Here is a 13,424-nt window from a genome sequence, read left to right as displayed (position 1 = left end):
AAGAAGGGTGAACTGCCCGGTTGAGCAGAGACAGTCAAGACAGCTTCCCCTTCTTTAAGAGGACAGACCATTAACTTTGATGTTCTCGGGACATGAACTGATCTAAGACATTGAAATAATTATCGTTCCTCTACATGTTAAATCCAACCTCATCTTGAATCCGGGACAATGAAAAAACTCGGGACCACACAAGGGACAAGGAGGCTTGAAGGGAGATGGTCGCAGTTCGAGGAGAGTTGGTGCTCAGTGACATGGGTGTGTCTGTCGTGGATGGGATAAGACTGTTCCCATGCCTCCATAATGAATGTTCCAGACTTTAATTTGGAAAAATAAAACTGATAAGAGGAAACTTCTCGGTTGGGAAGGACAGACTGAAATCCGTCACAGCCTGCTTTAGATGTTTGGGCAAGGTTTTAGGTTGGAAGTTTCAGCGTATTAGACCGTTAAATGAAAGGCTGGTGGTTCAAGACCTCCAAAGGCGACAGCGATCGTTGTTGTTAAAGCATCTGTTTTCTCTGCTGCAGTGTTTCTTGTTTCTAATAGGGGCAGGAAAATGTTCCTCAAACGGAAAATTTCCGTGTGAAGAACCACAAAGAACTTTCTGCAATGGTTTAAAGGTTAATGTAATGAACTGTGGCCTCTGGGAATCTGAAACAAAATCAGAAACTGCTGACAAAACTATCTCGTTTGGCAGTACCTGAGGGAGATTATTGAGTTCTGATGAAGTTGTTAAATATTGTCCACGATTCTCTCTGCATGGATGCTGCCAGACCAGCTGAGTTCTGTCGTGGAAAAAGTATAGAGAATCACCAGGAGACGTAGAGAGTTCTTCAAGAAGTCGGTCTGTTATTTGCAAACGAAAAACCGTGACTCCGAGAAAGCAGATTCTCGAATGCTCTCGAACTTCATCGTCCATGGTTTTTTATACATTTTTCCCATGCTTTGTTTGCTGATCAGCATGTCTAAATATATTAATCAAAGTACCTCACACTCGCTACACAATAAACCAGTGATGTTAGTTCCCATCATCTCTTTAATTGTTCATTCTACTTCACGTTATTCTCATGTGAACGGTTAGATATTTAATGTCAGCTTTTGCAACAATGGTCTTAAATTCCAGACCCTACTTCATATTTTCCCGATGCCATAATTAGTTATTTATTGTCAATAATCTCAATCAGGCTGACTCTATTAACTATTAATTTGATACTTAATGTCATGCCCCAAATATTTATGTTCCCAATCGAGACATAATGATACTTAACAGGAAGCCTAACTTTACTAACTGTCATCTAATCTCACCATCGAGACCTTTCAGCGTCAACCTTTCTTTGCTAATTGGTGTGAGAGAATTCCACTATTCTTATCTCATCCTGCATTCTACAGATCCCTTGCAACAGATCGCCAGTGGGGTTCATGCTTTAAGCCTTCCCTTGCTTTCATGCTTTAAACTTTCCCTTACTTTCGTGCTCTTTATTTTCCATAATAACATTTTGTCATTCTGACCAATGGCAGTCATTCCTGGCACTGGATATACTGACGGTGAAGGGTCAGTGATCAGAGCGGACTGTCCTGTTCCCGACTCTCCACCTCCAGCTCTGTTACTAACCTCTCAGTCTCCTGGGAATTGCATTGTTCCCAATTTTGCCGGATTCCAAGTCTTTAACCTTGGCTGAGCAGACAGTCGATGGTCTGAGGAATATCGTTCCCAAACGTCTCATGTCCGAGGTAATGCCAATTAATAACGATGTCTGTGCATCCTCCTCGTAATCTGTGAGAATCATTGTTGCGGACTGTAGGAACATGTATTGACCGAAATTGAAGAGGTTTTGAACCAGATCAAACTCCTATTAATTAAGAAGATGGTCTAGATCCCTTTTTCTTTTCTGCTGAAGGCAAATGTACGGCAATGCAATTCAATTGGTGAAACTTCCAGGCTTGAACCGAAACACAATTTACTTCGCACTATCGTTGTAACACAAACAAAAAAACAAAGTGTGGACTAACCCAACTCTATTGGAAAACTGAACGAAATGAAACATCATTTAACTACGAAACAGTCAATGTTCGAATATAGTAACATTGCATAAACCATACAAAACTGGTCGTCCTGCTACCGGAATGATATTGTGAAACGTGAACGGATGAGCAAAAGTTATAATGTGATGTTTGTAATTCTTAAGCTTCCAAATGGTTTTGAGGTGCGAATGTATTTTAACCTTGAAGAAATTTGACGCATTTAAACCTCCTTCCTGTCCACGATAGAAGCTGTTGGATCTGTTCCGAATTTCCAGGGGCTTCTGTAATTATTTAAAGTTTCTGACGATAGCAATCCCTCACTTTTCGAACAAAACAAAACGAACCTTATGTTGCGAACAATATTCAAATAAGCAATGGGCAGCAGAGAGGAAAGCTTTCGAGCAACGCTGCCCGGATTGTCACGGCAATTAACAGGAACCAACGTCATGAAAACCCTAAAGCAACCTGACAAATCCATTTCGCCACAGAATGCAACGTTGGTGCTCAAGACTTTTCCTTACAAAACCACAGGAAAAGCCACGACACTGCGATGGCCGGGAATCGAACCCAGATCAACTGCTTGGAAGGCAGCTATGCTCACCACTACACCACCACCGCGCTAGCTGATAAAGTGTCCCTTTTCCCAAACGCACATAACAAGGCCGTGATAGTCACCAACTGAACTGGGGCTGAAAGCAAAACAACAAATTGCTTGTAAAACGTCAACAGGTCTGAAAACACCAGAATCAGAAGCCTTCAGCCCTTAAGAACAATCACTGGATCTAAAAGGTTCACTCCCCACAAATGCTGCCGGACCTGCTGAGTTTCCCAGCAATTTTTGTGCTGTCTCTAAGATCTGTAACATCTGCAGTTCTTTGTCAGATAGAAAACAAACGTTGACCCATTGAAGGGGATATTTGATCAGGTGATAGTCCTCTTCATCCACAGAGATAGATGGGATGGAGTATAGGATCATAAAATTCTTACAGTGTAGAAACAGGCTATTCGGCTCATCCTGCATCCCACCAAGTCTCACCCTCTACGCTATTCCTGTAACCCCGCATTTCTCATGGCTAACCATATAACCAACACTCACCTGGACACTATTGACTATTGAGCATTGCAAATCCACCCTGACCTGCGCATCTTTGGACTGTGCGAGGAAACTGGAGCACCCAGAGGAAACTCACGCAGACACGGGGAGAATGTGCAAACTCCACACACACAGTCTTCAATCAGACAGGGATCTGGGTAATTGGAGAGGTTTCAAGAGAGAGTGCAGACTGGTTTGTGAATGATGGGCCGAAAGCCTGATCTCAGTGCTGCAAAGGCTCTACAGTAACATGATTCCCTACATCCAGCATTCAACACAGTTTGCATTTTGTTTTAATCCGTCCTGTTATTGACATTATTTTGAGTGAAATGTATAGAGAGAGGTTGTTTGCGCATTCACACAGATCTGTGTTTTGATGGGTCAGGAGCAACATACAAAACAACAACTGGCGGATGGAGAATTGAATTCCCCCTCGGAATTTGCCGAGGACATGCAGGACCTGGAACTTCTCTACCACCACTCACTCACCACTCGCCGCCTGGTGGAAGAACGCCTGATCTTCCTCCTCAGGAACCTCCAACCCCAGGGCATCAATGTGGCCTTTAACATTTGCCTGATTTCCTCCTCCGACCACCTTATCCCAGTTCCATCCTGCCAGCTCGGCACTATCCTCATGACCTGTCCTACCTGCCAATCTTCCTTCCCACCTATCCGCTCCACCGTCCTCTCCGACCAATCACCTTTACCCCCAACCCCATCCATCAATTGCGCTCTCCGCTCCCTTCTCCGCAGCCCCACTCCCTCCCATTTATCTGTCCACGATGGACACTCCCAGCCTCATTCCCGATGATGGTGTTTTGCCCGAAATGTCGACTCTCCTGTTCCTCGGATGCTACCTGACCTGCTGTGCTTTTCCTGTATTAGTCTAATTTTGACACTGATCTCCAGCATCTGCAGTCATCAATTTCACCTCGCATGACTGAATTCCTGCCCCTTACAGATCGAATTGGGTCTCGTGTTTTCATCATGAATTTCATTATGTTTAATATATTTTATTTTAAAAATCATCACAATATATTGATGCCCTCATGAGCATGTAATGCATTTGGACAGAACAATGCCTCCTTTCTCTGTGAACAAATAGAATTAAAGGAATCGGTTTGGAAAATGTTTTCTCTCACAAAAACAGGAATAGGAAGTTATAATTCTCTCTGAATTAAACACAGGCCATTCAGAGGAATCTGATAAGGTCATGCAACATCTGCCGAGAGAAGGGAAAGGTTAGCTCATGTGTTATGAGAGTAGGGGAATTCAGTAGGGCGGTAGGAATTTAGAAAAGTAATAATTACTGAATAATTGGAATGGGGTTAACGCTGAAGAAAGAATGTGAGGTCTATACAGCCTGTTTAAATATTACTCAGATATAATTGTTCTGGCGAAGTTGACGATGAGTTAGCGTCTTGAACTGCTGCCATTCATTTTGTCCAAATAAACCCATCATGATGTAAGGGAGGGAGTTCGTGGATTTACAACGAATGGCACTTGTGGAATTGAGACGATTTTTCGAGCCAGGGTGGCGAGTGGCTTGATGTGGCACTGTCAACTGGTGTCCCGTCTATCTGCTGTGCTCAGTGTTCCAGGCGATAATGCTGTGGTTCTGGAAGCTGCTCTGTGAGGAACTTTGGGCAATTTCTACAGTGCATCTTTTCAGTGGTATATTCCACTGCTACTGAGTGTGGATGGTGGAGACAGAGAATGTTTGTGACTGTGGCGCTGAGCAAGCTGCACTGCAAGTTAAATCTTCCTAATTATGGGGAACATAACTACTTGCCATCATCATCAATCCATTTCGCAGCTGGACATGCAGTGATTACACGGATGTGGTGTACAAGTCTGTTAGTTGCTCAAATGACCATGATCTTTTAACTAGATTCACCTTTTCACTGGTATTATGCTGAGAGACCTCACGCGACTGTTCCACTTTCTCATCAACATTTCATCTGTAAAAACTGGGAATGAGCTGATGGGACACAGATTGTGCTGCAGATGGTTAGACACAGCGCAGTGTCAGTTACTGCACACTGATTCTGTTTGGCATTATGCATGTCTTTCTCTGAATGTGTTTGTGTATTATCGTGTGTTCCTGTCTTTGTGATTCTCTGTGTGTATCCACCCATCTATCTCTGCCTGACTATCTGTGCTTATGCGAGTGTGTTTGTGTCTCATTGTGTGTATTAGTGTGTGTCTCCATTTTTATGTATCTCTGGGTCTGTACCTCTGTGCAACGGGTTCTCTGTTATTTTCGGGATTGTAACAATTGAAATGTGGTTTAAACCCCAATATATCTGTACCTCTGACTATTCCTCTTGGGCGTGAAGTGATATATTGCTTTTCGTTATGTTTGAACGTGTGTGCGTGTGTGTGTGTGTGTTGTGCCTGTCTCTCTGTGTGTGTGTGTTTTGTGCCTGTCTCTGTGTGTGTGTGATAGACGGAAATACGTACAAATACTCAGACACAATCACATATACAGAGAGATGTGAAGAGACTCCTACAAACAGAAGCACACATATCGACTTAAAGAGACACACGTGCACATACAGTCACACAGACATACACACACAAGCGCACAGATGTTGATAGAGACAGCAAAAGTGATACTATTAGAATTTCTTTCCTAAAACTAAATGAGAAATTAATAGATTTTTGGATTGTTTGCTTTTATAGGAAATTTGTCCATAATTTTGTCTGGACAGCTGTGCCTTTAACGAGTTTTTGAACGAAATAAGAGAAAGGTGGTTTAGTTAGTAGAGTGCGAGGTTAATGTTGAAAGGATGAAAGCAATTTGAATTGATGAACCTATTTTACCATACCTGCGTTTTCCAGTCTTTTCGAAATGGCCGCTGATGCTTCTGAATTGGGTCGACGTGCTGTCTTGTTCCAGGATGATGAATTAGGAATTGAGAACTTGGAGGATATTTCTATTAGAATCAATACCGATCATTGGAAATGTCCACTTCCATAGGAAAGGGGACTTTGGGATTGCTGTTAGATCTTCAGCACTTCCAAGACCACCCAACAAAGAACAATGAAATACAAAATTACACAGATTGTAATCCACTGGCCTTCTTTAAAAGTTTCAAATTAACAATGCAACAAATGTTGATGGTGTCGTTTGTTGTAACCATTTTATGATACACATCAAAAGAAAACCGAATGTGAATTCAGATATATTGTCCTAAAATACAAATGGTGAAATACGTAAAAGCTTTAAGAAATGCGAAGGTTGCATAACATTGCAAGAAGGGAGAAATAATAAATAGACTGCACTTTTTATAAAAAATGTGCATCATGTATTTTGCAAGTAAATGCGTTTTTGAAATGGCATTTTAGTTTTCTCAGGGCGCATACATATAAAAACATTTTTTTTAAAAACGAATTGAGTGTAATTGTGGACTAAAATGTGAAAAGAGCGACCTTACAAACAGATAGAAAGTGGAGGATAGCTGCAAGGTTTGACAGCAATTTACCTGATAGTGACCCAATAATTGAAATGTGATTGGAGATGAACGGAGTTATACACAGATGCAGCCTTTGTTTGTGACAAGGAGCTCATTGATGATTGGCCACTAGTTCACCACTGACAAAGGCTGTCTGCTACCAGCAACGATGTGATTGGTTCTCAGGCAACTAAACAGCTTGGGACTCTGAACAAGATACAGGGAAGTCTTAAACTGCTCAGGAGCTCTCTGTTCGCGGCAGTGATAGGTGCTTTAATCCTGAAGAAACCTGGTATATTTTTGTTTCAGCTGTTCCTATGAGCTCTGCCTTTTAATGAGTGTGTTAGAGACTGTTTGTAAGTATTAACCAGTCCTTCTGCATGGTGTAACTCAATGACAGCCTCCAAGATGCACTGTACAAATTTACCGAAGCCTCTAAACAAAGTACATTCCAAAGACATGACAACGAAGAAATGGAAGGGCAGGGGAAGCAGATGAATGGGAGGGTTATGACTTGGAGCCAGTGATCAAACCTGTTTAAATGAAGAGTCGATGAAGAGAAATAAAGAGTAGAGTAGATAACGACAGGAAGTATGGAATACAGTGAGATTTGGCGATCTGGATTCAGAATTAGTTGGCTGACAGAAGGCAGAGAGTGGTTGTAGATGGAAAATATTCTGCCTGGAGGACAGTGTTGATTGGGGTCCCGCAGGGCTCTGTTCTTGGGCCTCTGTTCTTTGTAGTTCTTATAAATGACTTGGATGAGGAGGTTGAAGAGTGGGTTAGTAAGTTTGCAGATGGCCCTAAGGTTGCAGGTATCGTCGACAGTATAAACGGCTACTTCAGGCTGCAACGCGACATAGATAGGATGCAGATCTGGGCTGAGAAATGGCACATGGGGTTCAACCTGGATAAACGCGAAGTGATGCATTTTAGAAGGTGGAATACGAATGCTGAACATAAGATTAAAGACAGAATCCTTGGCAATGTGGAGGAACAGAGGGATCTGGGTATGCAAGTACATAGATCCCTCAAAGTTGCCACCCAAGTGGATAGGGTTATTAAGAAAGCATATGGAGTTTTGGCTTTCATTAAGGGGGATTGAGTTTAAGAGCTGCAGCTCTACAAGTCCCAGGTGAAAGCACAATTGGAATATTGTGTCCAGTTCTGGTCTCCCTACTATAGGAAAGATGCAGAGGCTTCGGGGAAAGCGCAAAGAAGGTTTACCGGGATGCTGCCTCGACTGGAGGGCTTGCCTTATGAAGAAAGTTTGAATAAGCTCGGACTTTTCTCTCTGGCGTGAAGGAGGAAGAGAGGAGACCTGATCGACGTATAGAAAATAATGCGAGGAATAGATACAATCAATAGGAAGAGACTTTTCCCCCGGGCAGGACGAATGGTATGGGAAGTCATAGCTTGAAGATATTAGGAGGAAGGTACAAAGGAGATGTCAGAGTTAGGTTCTTTATGCAGAGAGTTGTGAATGCATGGAATGGGTTGCCAGCTGTGGTCATGGAAGCAGAGTCATTGGGGACATTGGTGCGACTCCTGGGCATGCACATGGATAGCAGTGAGTTGAGGGGTGCGTAGGTTAAGTTACTATATTTGTCATTAGGATTAAATCTCGTGGGCCAAAGGGCCTGTTCTGTGCTGTACTTTTCTATGTTCGATGTTCTATGAGTGCATACACTGGGTATATCTAAACGTAAGGTGTCAACCTGGTGAAGCTACGACACAGAAATAGTTGCATTCCAGAAACCATAAGAAGCATCGGATAGACAAGGCTAATTGACTTCATCACTCACGGATCAGACAGAAACTCTGCAATCCTGCCACCTCCCATCATAAATGATGCGGGACAATATAATAAATCATTTCAAAATAGATCCTTTCGAAATTACGACAGGCATGGAAGTAATGGATAATGGAAGTCTTTTACACAGACCACAGGAGACATAGGTTTAAAGTGTTATCGAGCAGACCAGACCCAGACGTATGGTATGCAGATTGATTTTGCTTGTTTTGTGATAGTCATACATTCTGAGAAACAGTGAAGAATATTATGTTGCATTCTCTTCAGTACAAATCATACCTTACACAAGGACATCAGTTTAATATAGTTTCACAGCTTTTGAACAGGTGCAGAGAAGGATCAACTCTATATATGACAGGTCCATTCATAAGTTTGATAACAGCACGGAAGAAATTGTTCCTGAATCCATTGGTACGTATTTTCAAACATTTGCATCTTCTGTCCGATGGAAGAGGTTGGGAAAGAGCATAGCGGTGGTGGGAGGGGCCTTTGATTGTGTTAGCTGCATTCCTGAAGCAGTGGGAATTCAATAACGAGTCAATGGAAGGAAATGTGATTTGTGTGATGGATTGTGTTAGATACACGCATCTCTGTAATTTCTTGCAGTACGGCCAGAGCAGTTACCATACGAAGCGTCTGGATAGAATGTTTTCTGCAGTGCAATGTTAAAATTGGTCAGAGCCATTGCTAAAATGCTAGATTTCCTTCCCCGTCAGAAGAGGTAGATGCATTGATGTGCTTTCTTGACTGTAGAGTTGACATGAATAGACTGATTGTTTGTAATATTTATTACTCGGAAATTGAAGCTGTCCATTACCTCCAAATCAGCACCAATGACAGAGACCAGTGTGTGTTCTTCAGTCCAATTCCTGAAGTCAATGGCCAGTTCCCTTGTTTTGCTGACATTGAGGGAAAGATTGTTGTCTGAACACCATGTCACTAAGCGCTATTTCCTGTAGGAGATAGTGAGGACTGCAGATGCTGGAGATCAGAGCTGAAAAATGTATTGCTGGAAAAGCACAGCAGGTCAGGCAGCATCCAAGGAGCAGGAGAGTCGACTTTTCGGGCATAAGCCCTTCTTCTTGAATGAGGAGGGTGTGCCAAGCAGGCTAAGATAAAAGGTCGGGAGGAGGTACTTGGAGGAGGGGCATTGGGAATGCGTAGGTGGAAGGAAGTTAAGGTGAGGGTGATAGGCCAGAGTGGGGGTGGGGGCGGAGAGGTCAGGAAGAAGATTGCAGGTCAAGAAGGCGGTGCTGAGTCCGAGGGTTGGCACTGAGATAAGGTGGGGGGAGGGGAAATGAGGAAGCTAGAGAAATCTGTGTTCATCTCTTGTGGTTGGAGGGTTCCTAGGCGGAAGATGAGGTGCTCTTCCTCCAGGCGTCTGTTACCATGGTCTGGCGATGGAGAAGGCCAAGGACCTGCATGGCCTTGGCGGAGTGGGAGGGGGAGTAAAAGCATTCAGCCACAGCGCGGCTGGGTTGTTTGGTGCGGGTGTCCCAGAGGTGTTCTCTGAAATGTTCCGCCAGTAAGCGGCCTGTCTCCCCACGGTAGAGGAGGCCACATCGGGTGCAGTAGATGCAGTAAATGTTGTGTGTGGAGGTGCAGGTGAATTTTTTATGGATATGGGAGGATCCCTTGGGGCCTTGGAGAGAAATGAGGGGGAGGTGTGGTCGCAAGTTTTGCATTTCTTGTGGTTGCAGGGGAAGTTGCTGGGAGTGGAGGTTGAGTTGGTGGGGGTTGTGAAACTGACGAGGGAATCGCGGAGGGAGTGGTCTTTCCAGAACGCTGGTAGGGGAGGGGAGGTAAACATGTCCTTGGTGGTGTGGCCTGTTTGGAGGTGGCAGAAATGACGAAGGATGATACGATAATTGGAGGTTTGTGGGGTGGTAGGTGTGGACCAGTGGGGTTCAGCCGTCATGGAGATTTGGAGGGGCGGGGTTCAAGGGCGGAGGAGCGGGAAGTGGAGGAGATGCGGTGGAGAGCATCGTCAACCACGTCTGAGGGGAAATTTCGGACTTTGAAGAAGGAGGTCATCTGGGTTGTTCGGTATTCGAATTGGTCCACCTGGGAGCAGATGCAGTGGAGGTGAAGGATGGCGTTTTTACAGAGGGCAGCGTGGGAGGAGGTGTAATCTAGGTCGGTTTTGAGACCTACCCACTATCGTGGTGTCATTAGTAAATCTGTAAATGGAGTTAGAGCTGAATTTGGCGGTACGGTCATGAGAGGGTAAGAAATATTGAAGCGGGGTGAATACACAGCCTTGAAGGGCACCAGTATTGCGTATTATTGAAGAAGAGGAGTTTCCAACTATCCTCATTCATTGTGATCTGCAGGTCAGAAAGTTAAAGATCCAGTTCCCGATGTGAGGAAAGAGTCCTAGGACTCAGAAATGTCAATGACTCTTGTTGGCATTAGGGTCTTCAAGGCAGAGCTAAAGCCAATATACAGAAGACTGATGTAGGTGTCCTTGTTATCCAGATGTTCCAGAGATGAGTGAAGTGCCAGAGAGATGGGGTCTGCATGGATCGATTACGATCGTGTCGAATTATCGAGGATCTCAGCAATCTGGGAGTTAATGTTTGCCATTCTTAACCTCTTAAAGCACTTCATCGATGAGATCAGCCATGATTGTATTAAAAATCGGAGCAGGTTCGAGGAGCCGAATTTCAGACTCATGCCCCTATTTCTTGTGTTCATTTGGTCTTTATAGTTCAGAGGGAAACATGTTAATGAATGGTCCTGGCAGACAATGAAGATTCCCACACACACAAATCCCATTTCTCAGCTATAAGCCCATCGTCCTAAAGGTTTCAGCAATGCATGGGATTATTGATATACCACACAGGTAAAATGAATGCTTATGATTCAAACATTCATCCTAATAAAGACAGTGTGTGAGACTTTAAGTTCTTCTGGGTGCATGGTAGCCGATTGTAAAATGAACCTCAGCAGGAACTGCAAAGAGGAGGGTTACAGAGTAAGGATCACAAGCAGTCCAAGAGCTGCAAATGTTGTTAGGAAGAGGGCCACCTGCACAAGTACTAACCAAGACAGGGGAGGCGGGGGGGGGGGGGGGGGGGGGGGTGCTGGGAGTGAGGGTGTCGATCCAATAATACCATAAATGTTAACGTGATCTTATTAATTGGATCTTATTAATTGATTCAACATCATTGTCCACAACCTTGAACACAAATCGGGAGAGTTCAAGTGATGGCGTCACCAAATATGTGGACAGTTTGGCAATTATGACCAGGACTTGGGCCTATGGAGGTGAAGACGTTTTACTGTGATCGTACAGGAGGTATGGACACCATGAAGCATCTCCAAAATGATAACGGATGAATGTGGCAATTCACAGATATTCTGGGCGAGCAGAGCGAAACAGGCAGACACACTGAATAAGGAACAGAGAGTGACAGAAGAATGTTGAGATTTCCAAAAGTCATCTGCTCAAGTCAGTCTTGATATAAAAACTGAGTATATTATTGGTGAAACTAGTTTATAAGTAAATTGTGAAGTGGAAGTAAGCTGCTGTCAAACAGATCGATGTAGCGATGATAAGTCAATGGGCAAAGCCCTGTCCATTACAATACAAAGTGGAGAGTGTCAGGGAGAATCGACAGAGACTTTAGTTTAAATGGGGAGATGTTATAGGACTCTGACGGAGAGAGGGATCTGTGTGTCCTGGGATATTAAAACACATTGCGTTAACCTGCAGGGGCAGCAAGGTATTAGCAAGGCAAAAGGATGAAGTTTTCGTTTGTTCATCGTACTTGAGCATCACTGGCTGGACTCAGCATTTATCCTTCATTCCCATCAGCCCTTGAGAAGATGGTAGTGAACTGCCTTATTGAACTGATGTACTCCATAAAACGTTATTTTTGGAGAAACTGAATGTCGCAGAAATTAAACTGCAGCTTTTTGTATTCCCAGTCCCAATTTTAAACTTAACTGTTTGGGTGGCACAGTGACTCAGTGGTTAGCATTGCTGCCTCAGAGTTCCAGGGACTCATGTTTGATTCCAGTATCGTGCGACTGTAAATGGAGTTTGTAAGTTCTCCCCGTGTTTGCGTGGGGTTCTTTCAGATGGTCTGGTTTGCTTCGACATGTGCGGGTTAAGTAATATTGGCCATTCTAAATTCCCATAGTGATCAGACATGTGAAGGTTAGGTGCATGAGTCAGGTGATATATAATCACCTCTGGGATTATATATTCATTTACTTTAGTCTGAGTGAAAGACTGGAATTCCATGTGTTGTCAGCAAGCTGATGTACAGCAGAACAAAGTCTCTAAGCTAATTGAGGGGAGCAATTCGTAGAACAGGGAGAGAATAGGGAAAAAACAAATTGCTGATAAAAGCTCAGCAGTTTTGGCAACATCTGAACAGAGAAACAAGAGTTACCACGTCGTATCCGGTCACCGTTTATCTGAGCCAGACCTGAAACTTTAACGCTGATTTCTCTTCAAAGATGCTGCCTGCTGAGGTTTTTCTGTAACTTTTGGTTTTGTTTCTGATTGACAGCATCTGCAGTTCTTTCAGATTGTATTTAGGTAGTGAATGGGGTTAAGTTCAGAGTAAAGCTGTTTCTGCACTTCAGCTTTTCTAACTCCCAGGCCATGTTCACTGTGGAATTAGATAATGACAAAGTCAACCCCTATCCCCACACTGTCCCTATCAAATGCACTTAGCATAGTTATATCACTGGCTTATAGGCAGAGTACATTTCCCTGTACACTTTCTCCAACTAAACCTCCTAGGGTCCGGGAAAAATAGGGTTGCATACAATGTACAGATATGTCCACAAACACTCCCGTGTCAGGGAAGCTCTGTGTTAGATTACAGAGTAAAGACGCCTCTACAGTGTCTATCACAAACTCGTACATAGCTCATACGCACAGACACACTGTCATGCAGTCACACATGTTCAGTCACACGCACAGTAGAGCATTGCAAACTCCCGATCTCAGAATCTCACACTCGAACACAACCTCTCACTCAGCCAATCTCAGCCACCAACTCTCAGTCAATCAGTCACAGAC

General features: G+C 43.6%; 1 non-coding gene across 1 annotated transcript; it reads right to left on the bottom strand.

Annotated features, from left to right (window-relative positions):
- Positions 1-2,565: 2,565 nt before the first annotated feature.
- trnag-ucc (transfer RNA glycine (anticodon UCC)) lies at positions 2,566-2,637 on the bottom strand. Its single transcript has one exon. It is a non-coding gene; the product is annotated as a tRNA-Gly (tRNA).
- Positions 2,638-13,424: the final 10,787 nt, after the last annotated feature.

This window comes from Chiloscyllium plagiosum, unplaced genomic scaffold (assembly GCF_037043375.1).
Source record: "Chiloscyllium plagiosum isolate Xiang-an unplaced genomic scaffold, Cpla_swu_hap1 HiC_scaffold_38, whole genome shotgun sequence".
NCBI classification, from domain to species: Eukaryota; Metazoa; Chordata; class Chondrichthyes; order Orectolobiformes; family Hemiscylliidae; genus Chiloscyllium; species Chiloscyllium plagiosum.
The sequence above is the reverse complement of the archived record's forward strand: the minus strand, read 5'-3'. Positions and strand labels throughout refer to the sequence as shown.